This window comes from Corapipo altera, unplaced genomic scaffold, assembly GCF_003945725.1.
Source record: "Corapipo altera isolate COAL_440 unplaced genomic scaffold, ASM394572v1 183, whole genome shotgun sequence".
In the NCBI taxonomy this organism is placed as follows: Eukaryota; Metazoa; Chordata; class Aves; order Passeriformes; family Pipridae; genus Corapipo; species Corapipo altera.
Genome location: NW_020885026.1, coordinates 569468 through 586479, shown reverse-complemented (window position 1 = coordinate 586479; position 17012 = coordinate 569468). Strand labels below are relative to the sequence as shown.

The 17012-nt window shown below is 46.6% G+C and overlaps 1 protein-coding gene across 1 annotated transcript in view; it reads left to right on the top strand.

Moving 5' to 3' along the window:
* AGAP1 (ArfGAP with GTPase domain, ankyrin repeat and PH domain 1) overlaps positions 1-17012 on the top strand; it is a 289097-nt gene that overhangs the window by 21966 nt on the left and 250119 nt on the right. The window lies entirely within an intron of this gene.

Here is a 17012-nt window from a genome sequence, read left to right as displayed (position 1 = left end):
AGCTTAAAAATGTCTTAGGACATGCTGGAGCCACAGAGGGATTTAGGACTGGTTTAGAGGGTATCCTGTTGTTAGCAGGATCTGGCTTTAATATGAAAACCCCTAAATGAATATCTAATCCTCTTCTTTTGGGGGATAGATGTTTTATCCTCATTTTGAAACCCAGCCTCCTGCTATTACAAATGACTGGGAAGTGATTTGCACGTGGAGCTGGATGCCTGCCAGGCATGGATCCAGGGATATATACATTTCATTTTGGCAATTGGAAAACGCTGAGCTGGAGCCAGAGGGAACTTCCGAGTGCTTGGAGTTAGCAATGTGTGTTCTGATAATGTTAGTGTGGGTTTGCCTAAGTGAGGTCTTTTATTGTTAGTTCTCATGCTGAGTGAAACGAGATCTGCCAAGCACAAGAGGTTACATTCAGCAGCATAAAGGAAAATTCTCCTGGAAACAGGAGGTGTCTGTGGTCGCTCACCTCAGCCTGGGATTGCTCCTTCCTAGTGGCTGTGAGCAGTGAAAGGCATGATTTCATTACTGCCAGAGGGCAGGTTAGATGGGGTATTGGGAAGGAATTCTTCCCTGGGAGGGTGGGGAGGCCCTGGCACAGGTTGCCCAGAGAAGCTGTGGCTGCCCCATCCCTGGAGGTGTCCAGGGGCAGGTTGGACGGGGCTTGGAGCAACCTGGGCTAGTGGAAGGTTACTCCGTGGCGGGGGGGTGGGACTAAATGATCTTTAAGGTCTCTTCCAACCCAAACCAGTCTAGGAAGTGATTCCTTTTCTGAAGGAAGACTGAAGGAGGCAGAGGGAGCTGATCCATCCTTCCTCTCTCCCCAGTACTAGTGAGGCCACATCTGGAGTCCTGCCATTAATTGTGGGCTGCTTTGTGCAAGGGAGATATGGATTTCCTGGGGCAGATCTGGTGCAGGACCAAAAGATGATGAAGAGAATGGAGCATCTTTCATGTGAGGAGAGGCTGAGAATGCTGAGACTGCTCAGCCTGGAGGAGAGAAGGCTTGGATTAGGAAGCTCATCCACTTTAAGTTTCATTTACCTGTGAAATGTTCTGCTGGTTAGAAGCCAGAGTGAGTGCTCTGTTTGTCACTTAAGCTTAAACACCTCAATGTACTTTTGACTAATAAAATTTATTTTGAAACCTATCACAAGAATCATGTGTTGATAGGAAGTGTGTATGTTTAGTTAATGCTCACCTCAGTGCTTGGGCACGTTAGGAGTGCCTTGAGTGCTTTCCAGTGTTATGTGCTACAGCCCTCAGAGTTGGTGTTTCTCCTCTATACACAGTTAAACTGGAGGCTGATTCACAGTTTTTCCCAGATGGATAAGTGTGGTGGGAAATTCCGTGGGCTGGAGCAGATTGGAAAGACAAACTTCCTGGGTATCTCCTCTTGAGAAAAGTTTCCTTCTGACTGAACATCTGTTCCCTGTCTCAACATTAACCTTTAGCATTGTATTTGCTGAGCAGTTAAATCATGAATAAGTCAAAACTACAAGATTTTTTCAGTCTTTCCATTGTGAATATAAATACTTAAAGCAATAGATGAACAAGGTTATAATTTGCTGTGAAGTAGGAATGTATATATTCAGTAACATTTTAGGCTCGATCTCTGTATCTTGGAAAACACATGAGCTCTTGAAAGGAGCAGTGAACACTTCATCAGGTGTTTTTAAGCACCTGTGTAAAACCCTTCATGAATCAGCATTTTCAATACAGGAGAATTGCCAGTTGTGAGCCTCAGCTTTCACTCTGTCAGCGGGTCACTGAGGCCTGTGTGAAGAACAAACTCTGTGTTAAGCAACTGAAAGAATGTAAATATTTAGACAAATCACTTATTTTGCGTCCAGTTCTGTGGGCTCACAAAAATCTTCACGTTCTCAAGTTGGAGAGCAGTTTCAGTTCCTGAAATTCCACTACCAAATGCGTGAAGTTGGGGAATCTCCATACTTAGAGGTGTTTCAGAGTGAGGGAGTTTGGCCAGGGCCAGGCTGCCGTGGTTGGAGCTGCTTGGAGCAGGGAAGGAGGGTCGGTGTTCAGAGGTCCTGTCCAACCTCACCTTCTCTGACTGTGTCAGAGGGGAGATGGTGGGCACAGCTTGTCTTTTAACTGTTTGGATCATGATATATTCTGCCAGGTGTCTTTAAAATTTTGAATATCAAGTCAGCAAGACTTAATGACTTAATAAACAAAAGGTTAATTGGCGTTAAGATGGCCCTTTGCCAACAGAGCTGTGTGAAAACTTGTGCCACAGGGATTTGATGGTAATATTAGATCAACAGTTTTAGGTCTGATTAGGTAAATTTTTAGGAGTAACTCTGAGTTTCTTCTTTGGGGACTGTAGTGCTGATTGGAGTAAGTGTTAGAAAATCCTAAGTCAATCTGTTTTTAAAATGAAACAGTCTTGTGGCATCTTCACAAAATAGTGGTGCACAAGGGGAGTGACCTGGAAGTGCTGGTAGTTGTATGAACGTGATTTTTCTTGTGACTCACAATCACAATTCCTGTTTTATTTGGAAAGTACTTGAAATTTCAACTAGTTAAGGAAAGCTGTCGTGGAACTTGTTGCAGGAATACAAGCTTGGCAGTCCCTGAGGTTGCAGTGTTGGGGATGATCAATACCTTAGGTTTATTAATTTTGCTAATGGATGAGTTATGTCTTGGAATTGCACCTTGTGTGATACAACTGAAACTGCTTTTTGTGGAAGGATGACTCTTTTACGTGGTTCTATTCCCTAGTGATTAAACAAGCCAGTGCATCACAGGGGAGTGTCCAAGCTTTTTCACAGTAGGAGCTGGTTTTCTTTGCAGAAAATGGTGCAGCTGAGTAACTAGGATTTTTCTGTAGGCAAATAGAAGAGAGTAAGGGGGGTAGGCTGCTTTGAAGCATGAGGGCATACCTGTGTTACATGTTCAGTCAAACCCAGGCGTGGTGTCCCTGCTCCAGAGCTGGTGTAACACTTGTGTTTTCTGGGGAGAAATGGAGAGAGATCAGGCACAGAGGGGGACAAGAGAAGTACCCCGTGAAAACTGGAACAGTTTGGGGGTTACAAAACACTTGGTACTGGTGTTCCAAAGGTAAGGGATGCAAGTTCTCCCTTTCTCAGTGCTTTGCTCACTGGGAGGTGCTGGGAACTCAACCCAGGAGCCTTTCACATGGGGAGCACATGGAGTGACCTCTGATTCCACACAGTGATATCTGGGGTTTGATGTAAAGCCCCTTTAGTTCTGCTACCCAGCAGTTGTTTGTTTTTGCTTCCAAAATATTTAAAGAAGACAGTTCAGTGTCTCTTAAGAATGTTATTTTGAACATGGGTCTTCTCCTCTGTAAGTGATATTCCAGTATAAAATATGATTCAGGCTTATTAATGTATGATTACTTGTATCAGGAGGCATTGTTTAAATATCACTGTGGCTTCAGTGGGATTTTTTTTCATGTAACATTAATATGTTATGAATAGTCCTTTTTTGTTTTCTTAAGCTTGAACCTTCATCCAGTGTGGCCTTGTTATAAGGGGGAAAGTCTCTCCAACTGCTTTATTCTCTTTGGAAAATTTTGCACTTTGTTGTACCACAGAGAATGTTAAGAAGGGGGCAGATACGAGTTTCTTTTCCTTATATAAATACTTAATTTTTGAGGCATCTTCATTTGATATGAAACTTAGAATAGCAAAACTATATTTGACCAATTCTGAAACCTTCACCTGTGCAGGAAAATTCAGGTAGGGGAGCCTGCAGGAGGTTATCTAGTATAGCCTCCTGCACAAGGCAAGGTCAGGCCAAAACCTGTGTAAAACCTGTGTTATTTGTGACCTGCAGCTGGAAAAAAAACCCTGAGTCATCTTTGACACAGTTTTCTGGAATTGATTTTCCACCCTCCAGCCTTCCTCTGCTCTCGCCCCACCCCTGGTGTTTTGCAAGCAGAAAGCTGGTTCAGGTTTTCCCTCCCATGCATAAACAGGGATCTCCATGAAAACTGAGGCCTGGAGGAGGAATGAAACCCCCGTGAGGTCCAGCTGGCCCAGGCAGGAGCTGGGGACTGAGCTGTAGGTTTGACACTGAAGGACTGCCAAGGTACCTGTCCCTGTCTGTTTTCCTGACTCCTTTGAATGGGATCCTTATCTCCCCTGAGAGCAGCTGGAGGCAAGGAAGGGGGGATTGCTGGGCATTTCCCAGCCTTTTCTGCCTCGGCCACCAGGTGCTTCTTCCCAGTTGCTCCAGGAAAAGCCCCATCTGTCAGTGGGGGGTCAGAGGTGACAGGTCCAGGGTGACAGCAGAGCCTGTAACTCCCCACACCCACTGAGCATCTTGGCAACTCGGACCTGCCAAATTCAGTCAAAGACTGGGCAGAGGACGTGGCCTGTTCTCCCAATACTCCCAAGTACTACCTGGCTTTTCACCAGGGCTGAAGGTCCCTGGATTTGTTACTGTCTCCATTTCTGAGGGCCAGTCTTTGCCCACCTGATGTTTTGGCCTCTGCCTGGCAGATCAGTCCCTACATCTCTTGCTGAGCAGAACATCTGCTGCAGGTGACTGTCTGCCTTCAGTGTGATCTCCCTCCTCTGCTTCCAACCAAACTCACCTCAGAGACGAATTTTCACCTTAAAAAATGCCAAATGCACTGTGTGGTTTGGGTAATCTCAGCAACAGCTTATTGAATCCTGATTAATCAGTCCTGCTTTTTGTGCTCTTTAGCCAGTTCAGGTGGTCTCTGGTCAGAGGAGCTGCAGCCACCAACCTGGCTGTAAAATCCAAATTTTAGATCACCCTCCTGGGAGCACATAATGTTTTTCTTTGGTATTAATTGCAAAGACAGGTTTGCTTCAGGTTCTTCACGTTAAGGACATTGTGGCTGGTGAAGAAATACCAGGGAAACTAATGTGGTTAAAGCAGTTTTGCACAGAAAAATTGCTTCCTACCAAGGTGCAGTCGACAACCTTCTGTATTCTCACTCTTTTTTGGACAGAAGGACATAATTCAGTCAATTTTCTTACCACTCCATGAAACCAGAATTGTTTTAACTTGTAAAATATCCCAAATCCAGTTGGAACTCTTCACCTGGCAGTTTCCTCCTCGATGTGCAGCTGTCACAGTCTTTCTCTCCTGAGAATATTCCTCATGGTATTGCCTTCCCAATTCCAGTGAACAAGGAAAAGGCACAGGTCAGAATTATTTATGCCAACTGTTCAAACTGAGTGTTCTGGAACTCAATATTTCTTCAGAAGATCTATGTCTCCTACTTTAATAGTAATTCCCCTAATCCACTGAATTTCAGATCATGTCCCAGTTTGAATCAAGAAGAGTTTTTGACAGGTAAAACATGCTTTTAAATATACCTCTGCTTGATAACCTTTCTTAGGGCATTTGGGTCTCAAACATTATTCAAAAGCATTCTGATCATAGAACTCATAATTTTACAAGTTAATTGAAATACCAAACATCTTAAAGTGCCCAAATAGAAGAAACTGATAAATCTTCAAACAAATTTACCCAGTTAATCTATTTTTCAATGAGCTAGTGAAGACTGGTGATATATTTTTTCTTCTTTTTTTTTTTTCCTTCCTAGAAATCTTGTTTTGAATACTTTTTTTTAGATACTTGCAATTAGGAAGGGAAAAGGGAAGTTTTATCAGTGCTTCCCCATTCTGGCTGTGCATACAGCCCAAATCTGGGACTTGATAATATTTCATAGGGAATCTTAGAATTCCAGAAAGGTCTGAGTGGAAAGGGACCTGAAAGTTCATCCAGTTCCACCCCCTGCCATGGGCAGGGACATCTTCCACTAGCCCAGGCTGCTCCAAGCCCTGTCCAACCTGGCCTTGGACACTTCCAGGGATGGGGCAGCCACAGCTTCTCTGGGCAACCTGTGCCAGGGCCTCAGCACCCTCACAGCCAACAATTCCTTCCCAATATCCCATCCATCCCTGCCCTCTGGCAGTGGGAAGCCATTCCCTGTGTCCTGTCTCTCCATCCCTTGTTCCCAGTCCCTCTCCAGCTCTCCTGGAGCCCCTTTAGGCTCTGTAAGGGGCTCTTAGCTGTCCCTGGATCCTTCTCTTCTCCAGGGGAACCCCCCCAGCTCTCCCAGCCTGGCTCCAGAGCAGAGGGGCTCCAGCCCTTGGAGCATCTCCGTGGCCTCCTCTGGACTCTCTCCAGCAGCTCCACATCCCTGTAATGCTGGAGGCCAGCACTGCAGGTGGGGCCTTCAACACGTTTTACAGTCTCTGCTGTTAACACAGCTCTCTGTACTAAGCACCCTGAATAAGCTGGCATAACCTATGAACTATTAATGCAGCGTGAGATGAGTCTGAGAGTGATTGTAGAAGGCATGAAGAGGAGTGTGCTGCATATTTGGGTCAGAAGCAGTTACTGACTGTCTCTTGTGGCATTCCCTGGTGAAGTAACAGTGTCTAATGTTCATGTGCTAAACTTCTGACTGCCTGGTAAGGTATAATCCTGGGAAGTTGGGCTGTATAATAAAAAATGGGAATCATAGTGCAAGCAATTGTGTGTGATTTGACATTTCTACAAAATGGTTATTGGGATCAAGAGGGTGTAAATAGTCTAATTAAGAATTTCCTCTGGCAGTCATTAGCTGCCAGTATTTGGTTTCACATGTGCCAAGAGCCAGCTATTTGACTTGGACATGAAAGCCATTGTAGAATTTGAAGGAGCATACTCGAAAATCCTTTTCTGATAAGAAGGGAAGGGAAAATAAAGCCATTCATTGTATTGCAAGGTGGACACGACTTGAATCTCTGAATGAATTTTTGACCCAGCGCATTCTCTCTGCTCAGGAAGGCAAACACATCATCTGTTCAGCTTTCATCTGTTATGACTAATCTTAATTTTAAAGCAGCCTTTTAATCTTGAGCTTCAAAACCTGTGTTCTCTTTGTTTTCTCATACTTGCAGGATCTTCAGGACTCAGGTTCACAAAGCTTGTTCCACACCAAGGTCATTAATTCAAGAGACTGTAAGACAGAATTAATTTCTGCTAAATAATCCAAATCATTAGCAAATGCTGTGACTTCAAGCTGAAAGAAGAGTTCAAAATAGGAGCAGCAGAGTATTTCAGTTTTCCACAATTCTTTGCTTTGATAAGAAATTTCCTCCACCCCCCTGTCTTGGGGTATAAATGGAAGGATGCACTGGTAGCATCATCCCCATGCAGAGATTTGTATAAGCCAGTCTTCAAATATACATTGAGGGCAGTGGTTTGAGGCACCAAATATGGATAGTGGTGGTCATTAGCATGTTTTTCTGATCATGGTGGAATCACAGCATCATTCAAGGTTGGAAGAGTGCTTTAAGGTCAGGGTTGGTTCGTTGCAACCCTGTCCTCCAGCAAGTAGGAACCAACAGGTAGCACAGACTAAACTGGCCTTTACTGGGAACTGAGACATCATTCAATAGTTAGATGCTCACTAAATCAGAAGGAACATTCCTTTGTTTCTGTGGCATTTGCTGGAACAGAGTTTGGATATGGCACTGCTTTTTCACTCAAGGGTTTTTGCATCATCAGCTTTACCTCTGCCTGGTCTGTGTCAGGAGTTACAGGCAGTGCTGGGAGAACCATTCCAGCTATAATTCAGTTTATGTGGCAGAATTTCAAAGTTCTATTAAATCAAAGTATTTGTCACATGGAATTACAGAATTTCCACATAAAACCAGAGGTGTTCTGGGAAATTTCCTCATCGTGGCTGTAGGGGAGAGCCTGGAGCAGCTGTAGGAACTCTGGCATTGTCAAATTGTTCATCACTGTCAGCTGACTGAGAGAAACCTCCATGGTATTCAAGTATTTACAACAAAATAGGCTGAAGTTGCCCTTTAAAATAGTCAGTGTGCTTTGTGTGTTGTCAGCAGATGTGTCAGTAAAAGAATCCAGGATGAAATCAGTCACAAAATGAGTAGGCTTTGCTATTTGGAAGTAACCTTTAACTACCACCTTTCCTTCTCCTCATTTGGTCTGGAATAGATACAATATCTAGAGAACAGCACTGTTATGTCAGGTGTTAATAACAAAAAATAGCTCCTGGCTTCCTGTTGGAATTCCTCTAATTCGGTTCTTTTCTGTGTGATTTCTTCTTTTTGGAGTGATTTTGGTGGTGTGCCCCAGGTGTGAGGGATGGGGCTGTTGCTCGTGGCTGAGCAGTGTCTGTCAGGGCCGCTCATTGCTGGGCTGTTTGCAGCATGTGAGACTTTGACAGCAATCTCCATTGATTCTTCCATGTTCAATAATGTGTTCATTCCAATGGTATTTCCTGAGCAGCTGGCCTTGCTTAGCTTTGGAGCTAAAACAGCAACAGCAAGGAAGTGAATTTTCCAGCCCCTTTCCCCCCCCCCCTTTTTTTTTTTGGTGTGTTAGAAAATTACGTTAATTTTTTTCTGTTGTGTTAATGAAATGGCATGGAAACCATTGGAATAACAGGAGAGGGCAGGAGCAGAAGTGGAGGACAGAGAGGAAACGGCACGTTTTGTACTCCTGTGTGTGGTGAAAGGGCTGGTTTCCGGAATTAGCTTCTCCTTTCAGAACCAGTCTAATCAAAATTCATATAGAGCTGCGTTTCCTGCTGGTCTCTGAGTTAATAAGTGCTTCTGTTTAAGGCACATCTCCTCAAGTGGCAAAGGATGAGTTTTCTGCCTTAAAACTATTGGGTAGTTCTTCAGATGAGAGCCACATTGTCCATTGAAATGCTCCTTAACAGAAATGTGATGTAAAAATGTATGTGAGATGGTGTGTCTGTAAGGGAGGATTTGTGTGCTGTCTTAGTGCATTCAGACAAACCTACAGATTTCAAAAGGTGCTGTAGGAAACGTCTTCCATCAATGGAAAATGCTGTTCTTCAGATTTTAATCACGTGTTCAAGTAGTGTCTTTGTCAATTGATTAGAGACAGGCTGAACATACAGAAGTTTGGAATATGGAAGGAATCCTTCCCTGTGAGGGTGGGGAGGCCCTGGCACAGGTTGCCCAGAGAAGCTGTGGCTGCCCCTGGATCCCTGGAAGTGTCCAAGGCCAGGTTGGATGGGGCTTGGAGCAACCTGGGCTGGTGGAAGGTGTCCCTGCCCGTGACAGGGGGTGGGACTGGATGAGATTTAAGGTCCCTTCCAATGTAAACCATTCTGGGATTCTGTGATTCTACATCTGTCCTGTGTGCTGGTATTTAATATCATTTCCCAGCTGATCAAAACTGGTGTTTTGGATGGGTGCCTCCTGCACCCATCACCTGCTTAACAGTCCTGGGGGGAAAGAGCCGAGCCCCTGCAGCTTCCCTGACTGCTGTCTTGTGTTGCACCTTGGTAGTTGCTTGTACATCCAAGTAGCAGTAATCTGCAACAGGAATTAATTTCTGGTCTAATTCCAGCCTCCCCTTCTCTTCCCTTCTTCCCCATGCACAGTGGTGCCTCCATTCTGCAGGCAGGTGTGCAGGTGCAGCTGTTGGGTGAAGACAGCTGGAGCAACCTGGGTAGGAACTGAACTTGTTTGGGTTTGCTGCTTTACAGGGTTTGTTTTACTGTTTATGTCCTTAGTGCCCCTTGGGTCAGTATGTTGTTTGCAGGAAAGTAACTACCCAAAACTAAGGTCTTTATATTCTTTAAGCTTTTTTGGCTTCTTCTCTTGAGGATGACTTGAAAACACTATTCAAGTTTTTCACATCACATCATCTTTACTCCTGTACTGTGTTTTTGAAGAGAGAAGCTTTAAGAAGTTTGGGTGTTGCTTAAAAGCTTTTACAGACGTCAGGATTTGTTCAGTTCCAAAGGCACTGAGCAGCCTTTCAATGCAAGGATTGCATAACATGGGGGGGCTTATTGAGTGCAGCACCTGGGGGGCAGAGCTCGGAGCAGTTTCCATCTGCTTTGTGCTGAATCAGAAATGCTTGTGTAACTCCAGACAAAGTCAGAGGCCTGGCATGACCTTGATTTGTACCTGCAAAACACACCATAGAGATGGTCTGTGTAACTGGAGAGAAAATAGTTCTGGAGATTATCACAGAATCTCAGACTGGTTTGGGTGGGAAAGAACCCCAGAGCTCATCCTGTTCCACCCCCTGCCATGGGCAGGGACACTTTCCACTAGCCCAGGTTGCTCCAAGCCCCGTCCAACCTGGCCTTGGACACTTCCAGGGATCCAGGGGCAGCCACAGCTTCTCTGGGCAACCTGTGCCAGGGCCTTACCACCCTCACAGGGAGAAATTCCTTCCCACTATCCCATCTAACCCTGCCCTCTGGCAGTGGGAAGCCATTCCCCCTTGTCCTGGCACTCCAGGCCCTTGTCCCAAGTCCCTCTCCAGCTTTCCTAAAGCCCCTTTAGGCCCTGGAAGGGGCTCTGAGATCTCCCTGGAGCCTTCTCTTCTTATGTTTGAGTGAAAGGAGCTCTCCCTTTCTGAAGCTGTAAAAGGGAGTGGAAATCTGTACCACAGGCTTCTCTTCCTGGGGCAGGTTCAGTGTGGGGCTGTGGAATGCTGTGTCCAGGACAGTACCTGCAGTCAAACACCAGAGCTGGGAGTCCATCTGTTATCCACCTCTAGATGAGAGCACACCATCCTCCCCTTTCTGTCCCTGTTCCTTCCTTCCTTCATTTTCTTACCTGCAGGTAAAAACTCAAACATGTGATCTGTGTCCTGACACCTGCCTTTGCAGAGCAGCGCTGAAGTGAGGCACTCCCTGGTGCAGTGTGTGTCACTGGCCAGCACTGCAGCACTGCTCACTTCAGAGATGGCTGTGGCAGTACCACAGGTCATGGCACATCCCTCTTTCTTACACTGGTGGGCTGAAGTTCATGCTTTTACAGTAGTCCATAAAGACATAAACCTCTGAATGCACGGCACTCCAGCGTGCCCAGGCTGGGTGCAGACTGTACCCTGACCGTCAACACTCACCCAGGCTTTGTTAATGACAAACTCACAGCCCTCCAGTATTTGTGAGCCAAAAGCTTAGCCAAAAGTGGGGGTTTCTTTTGAGCTCTGACGTGCTGTTTGCCTCACTGCAGTGCAGTCTCTTCCAGTGTGTAAGTGATCTGAGGTGAAAAACAACTTGCCTAAAAATGAGGAATGCTGGGAGAGCTGGCAGGCATCTGGGAATCCTCCTGCTTGGGGGGTGCTGAAATACTGTAGGTAATGAGCAAAATCCTGAGGCTGAGGGACTGGAAGTGCGTGTTTGTGCTGCCTGTCAGAGTATTTTACTGTGCACGAGAAGGGGATTAAGGGAAATGTGCGATAGCCTGAGTTAGAAAGCACTTAGCTTCTAGAAAAAAAGGAAAAATACCCAAAATGAGGATTTCTTGAAACTTGTCCTGCTTCCTATCAAGACAAACATGGCTTTATGTTACTATTATTATACACATACTTATTATTTATTAATAAGTATGTGTATTTAAAATGAGATTCTGAAGTGACATTGTATACAAACTGAAGTGACACAATATACAGACCTAGTCCCCTTCACTTAAAATGGGAAGATTAATCTCACAGACTTAATACTCTGGATTCCTCTTTGTTTAGTGAGAAGAGAACTTAGGACAGTTCTGGTAATTGAGTAGAAATTCAGCTGCAGTTAGGTGTTGTTTTGTTTTTAAGGTTAGGAGCACATATTATATTAATTTTAACAGCTCCATCAGCTTGGGGGCAGAAATCAAAAGGATGATCTTAGTCACACAGAAAACCTCAAGACTTTCTGTGCTCTTTCCCTTTAAAAAATGGGGTTTGTTCTGTTCTTTAAATTGCAGTGATGAAATCTGCTATGCTTGGGCATCAGAAATATGTTGTTAATTACATGCAACTTGGAATTTGCTTGAAGTTGTCCAGTAAGAGAATTTTTTAAAAATAGTGTCTTAGGCATGTATTAGGGTACAAAAAAATCATAATTGATTGAAGTCTGATTTTTCCATTTGCTGTTCACTCATCTCTAATGAATGGATATGAGTCAAAAGGTATTTCATTCTTGTATTTATATTATAATATATCCTCATGAAATGAGAGCCTTATAGGCTATGAAGGACATAACTGATGTGAAAGGAAGGACTGTAATCTATGCTTAGAAATGGAAAGCATTGTGAACTGAACTATCCCACGTGCTGTAATATCCCTGGCACTAAGGCACGTGGCCTTCCTGGAGCAGCAGTGCCAACCTTTGGAGGCATAATCTTTAAGGTCCCCTCCAACCCATCCTGTGCTTCTGTGGGGATATTTCAGTGTTAGGGGCTTTGACTGACCTGTCTGTGACCTCATTTCCCCCTGAATGATGAACGTGTAAATATTTTGTATCTCTCCTGGTGAAAGAAAAACAAACAATTGAGTTGCATGTTTACTACACATCCCATCGCCCTCATTCCCTTCCTGCTCGCCATCCAGTGGTTTTAGGCCAGGAGTGTGATTTCCTTGTGCTGACAGTAAGATCATTATTGATGGCAAATGCTGACTTCTTGCTGGTAGCCCCTATTCTGTGCTCTGTTGTGAGATGTCTTAGCAAAGATTTGCCTGCAGTGAATTCAGGCCTGTGTAATGGACGAGTGCAGAGTGACAGAAGAACACAGATCAGTGCCTTAATGCAAACCCCGTGGCTTGGGCTCTGTGTTGCTGGTCCCCTCCAGCACAATGTTGTTCTGGTCCAGATGCCTTCCCTTGTTTGCTGGTTGAACACTGATGTGTGATGACAAACAGCGGATGGAGCTTGGTCTCTCTGGTAGGGAGAAGTGAAATCACGTCCAAAGTGCTGTAAGAATTGCTCAGGTGACCTGATTTTGTCTTCCACAATCAGTTTGTCAAAGGCACAACTACTTGGAGTGATACTGTGTGTCTGGAATCCAATCTGCAGTGACTTTAAGGTCTGCTTTTCTTACAGAGGAAAAAAAAAAAAAGACATCGAGGGCAGTGAAGCTTTGAGTGACTAGTTGTCAGGTAAAAACCCAAACAGGAATTGTGTGCCCCTAAAGGTTTTGGCAAACCTGTCTAGGCTGTCTCAGGATGGAAATTTTAATGCTGAGATGCCACTGATGTATTTGAGGCATTTCATAGAATTTTTAAGGTCGGAAAAGACCTTTAAGATTATCAAGTCCTCCTTGTCTGGGCTTTTATATTTGAATAGTGACCATGTTGGATCTGCTGGTGAAATGTGAAACTCTGCCATGGAATTAAGAAACAGGAATTAAAGAATTATTGAAGAGTCTTTTTGCAAAGAGTTCTTGGGAAAAGAGAAAATGCAAAGCCTTTTTTTTCCATCACTTGGAATGACAGAAATAGCCTTTGCTCTATTAAATCAGTACCAGTAATATCAGTGGCTCACAGTGACCTTGCTTTAAAGTTGTTGGAGGGCAGGAATGTTTTCTCCTGCCAGCGTGGCCATTTCTGCAGTTGTTCACGTTGAGCAGGCAGTGCTGTGTGCTGGGGGTGTGTCAGCAGTGATGTGAAACTCAGCTCAAGAACATCACTCAGGATGGGCATCAGTGAATGTTGTGCTTGCTGGGCTCCCTCTGCACTTGTTCTGTCCATACGAGTTCTGCTTGAAGCATTTTAGAGATGTATTTGAGACACCCGTGTTTCACCGTGTTGATTAAATGATGGGGTTCATTGCTGAGAACTGCGAGCCTCTAAATTTTAGTGGAGAGCTTTTCCTGTGTGGAATGTCTGTGCATTTTCAGGCATCAGGCTGGGTTGTGCTAGTTTGCTGGCAGCGTTGAGCTCCCTGCGTGAAAAATCAAAATGCTACATTCCAAAAATCAAAATATTTTATTCCACATATTGAATTGGCTTTACTCTGCCTCTAGAGGTGCACTGGGAGCTGGTTTGTTGCTGATGAAGGTCTTCCAAGTAGTGTAAATAGGCTTGACCTCGGCAGTGGAGTGAAAAGTGGCAAGTCTGACCCTTTAATGGCCACGTGGATGGAGGATTTCCATGGTTCCACTTTTCAGTGTGGCTGCCTCGGAGGGACAGTAAGACTTTGTCAAGGAAAATACTTCGGGGGCATTTCATGCCCCTGGCAGAAGTCACAGAGCACCGAGCAGTTTTGGAGGTGGGGGGGATGGGTGGAGGGTATGAACTGTGTCAGAGCCTTTCAGGGCCCCGTATTTATTGGGCACGGGTGTCCTGCTCTGCCTCCAGTGCCTGCGGAGTGAAAGGTGAGCGGGAGCCGCTGCCGAGGGCCCTTCAGGACACACGGCGTGGGCCTGGAGCCAAAGGACTTGTTTGGGTTGGCTGCCGTGGCTTCTGGCTGCTCTTGTCCCAGGGCCTGAGGGACTTCTCCTGTTCTGGGAGCGGATCTGTGCTAATTGCAGGACGGGAGGAGCGGCCGGGCCGGAGGGAGCTGCTGGATCCTTGGATCCCTGCCCGGCCGGGGTGGGCGCAGCCGAGCGATGCTGCCCTGGGCTGTGGGCACGGCCCCGGCAGCTCAGGAATTCCACGGGCATCTGGGAGCTCTGACGGAACGCTAAACACCGCATCCCTTACTGCGAGTTCTGTCCCTGCTCCGAGATAACCCGGGGTTATAGGAACAACGAACGGCAGGTTTCTTAGGGCTGGTGTAGCTCCTCTGTCCAGGAGTGAAGAGGGGTGGCCTTTGGACCACCGGGGATGGCCTTTGGACCACCAGGGGATGATGGCCTTTGGACCAGCAGGGGATGATGGCCTTTGGACCACCAGGGGATGATGGCCTTTGGACCACCAGGGGATGATGGCCTTTGGACCACCAGGGGATGATGGCCTTTGGACCGGGAGCACAGGCGGCTGCGTTACAACCAGTCCCCTTCACAAGAAGCCCCAGAAGAAGTTGCAGGGTGGTAAGCTGTGCTGAGGAGCAGCAGAGCGACCTCGGAGCCCGCCTTGCTCTCCCCGCAGGAGAGCTGCTGCTGCAGCATCTGGAGGCGGTGCCGGGTGTCCGCGCTCCCAGCGCGGCGTGAGCGGGGCGGGATGCGGGCAAGGGGGTGGGATGCTCCAGAGAGGGCTGGAGGAATGTGCCGGCGATTTGTCTGCGCTTAAAAGTGGCTCCTCTGGAGGGGTCTGTCATCCCGGGAGGATGAAAAATGGTTGATCCCGCTCCGGGTGAGGAGCCTGCGCTCCCCGCGCGGCGCGCTGCAAAGCGCGGCCTGGATCGGGATGCGGGATGCGATCGGCGAGCCCGCGCACCGCCCTGCCTGTGCGGGCCGAGGGCTGCTGGGTTTGCGGATTTGACTCTTAGGAATAAATTGTTATTCCTGTTATCCTCATCAGACCCTTTTTTAATAACAAATCTTCCCTCCTGCCCTCCCTTTCCCCACTGCCTCCCCTTTGGAAATACCTATTGGAAACGGCCTTTTGCATGTGAGAGGGATGGAAAAATCTGCTAACATTCTGTGATAGCAAACAAGCATTTAGAAAGAGCTGGAGGCTGTTTTCAGGATGGTGAAGTGAGACCTTGTGGAATCTCAGACTGATTTGGGTTGGAAGGGACATTAAAGATCATGTCATTCCATCCCCCTGCCATGGGCAGGGACACCTTCCACTAGAACAGGTTGTTCCAAGCCCTGTGTTCTTAAGACTTTCTCTCCAGAGCTGGCCTTGGTCAGGTATCTGCTGGAGATACATGTACAAATCTATTCCATGATGAATAGAGTAATGATGAATAATCAATGTTAATTAGTCGGTGTTGAAGACAACAGCATCTGTCATCTGGAGGAATGAGTTAAATCGGGAATTCCCGGTGTTCCAACTGGTAATGGAACAGTGGTGTGTGTCCTGGGAATCCAGTGTCATCAGCCAACTAATGTGTGTCTGGGCTGGCACCCAGAGCATCCTTCCCGTGAGAGTACAATCTCCCACCTGGAAATGCTCCTGAGGGCATGTCCTGCCCAGCTCATGGTCTGGAGGGCTGGTCAGCCCCTGGCACGGCTGCCCAGGGCAGTGGTGGAGTCACCAGCCCTGGGGCATTTCAAACATGTAGATGTGGCGCTTGGGGCCATGGGTTAGTGGTGGCCTTGGCAGTGCTTTCCTTCCTTTTTACCCCTTTATTGCTTTTGGCCCTCACTGGCACTGGTGGAGGGTGTTTGACTGTAGGCTTGGAGGGGATGTGCGAGGCAGCTGAAGGGAGTTTTTGAAACTTGACTTTTTAAAAGGATGTTACGCGTGGAAACTACAAACCTTATTCCTAATGTTGCTTGACTTCTGTCTGCCATCCTGGCTTACAAATGACTTTTAGTGGACATTTACTGGTTGATCACTACCTCAGCATCCCTGGAACTGGCCTGTAGAGAACTGGCAAGCTGGGTGTGATAGGAGTGTGTGTCACACCCTCTTCCAGCTGTGTACAAGAGCCAGGTTCTGATGAAACCACTGCTTGGGAAGGGTACAGCAGGTTGGTTTTTGCATGACTAACCATGTACTAATGTGGCTTTTTAATTGTGCAAGGTGTCTGTGGTGAAAACAGTTGTTAAGGATGGTCACAGACCAAAAAAATGAATCAATTCTGGGTAATTTTGACTATTTTTAAGGAGGGAGTGTGATGTCAGTTCATCCTGCATGCAGAATCTGAGCCTCAAACCCCAAGTTGGTCCAAGTTGATGGGCACTGTGTGCTTTGCCTGTTTGTGGGTCTGGATCAATCCTGGATCTTGTTAGTGCATATAAATACCTCAGAGAGGTCAGAGGATGGTGCCAGACTCTTTTCTGTGGGGCCCAGTGATAGGACGAGGAGCAATGGCCATAAACTAAAACACAAAAAGTTCCACCTCAACATGAGGAAGAACTTCTTTCCATGGAGGTGGCAGAGCCCTGGAACAGCTTCCCAGGGAGAGTGTGGAGTCTCCTCTCTGGAGACATCCCAAACCCACCTGGACACCCTCTGGTGCCACCTGCTCCAGGTGCCCCTGCCTTGGCAGGGGCATTGATGATCTCCAGAGGTCCCTTCCAGCCGTACCGATTCTGGGGCTGGACTCCTGGTGCAGGGTGAGGTGGTGCTGCGGGGCCGGGTGAGGTGGTGCGGGGCAGGGTGAGGAGGTGCTGCGGGGCAGGGTGAGGTGGTGCTGCGGGGCAGGGTGA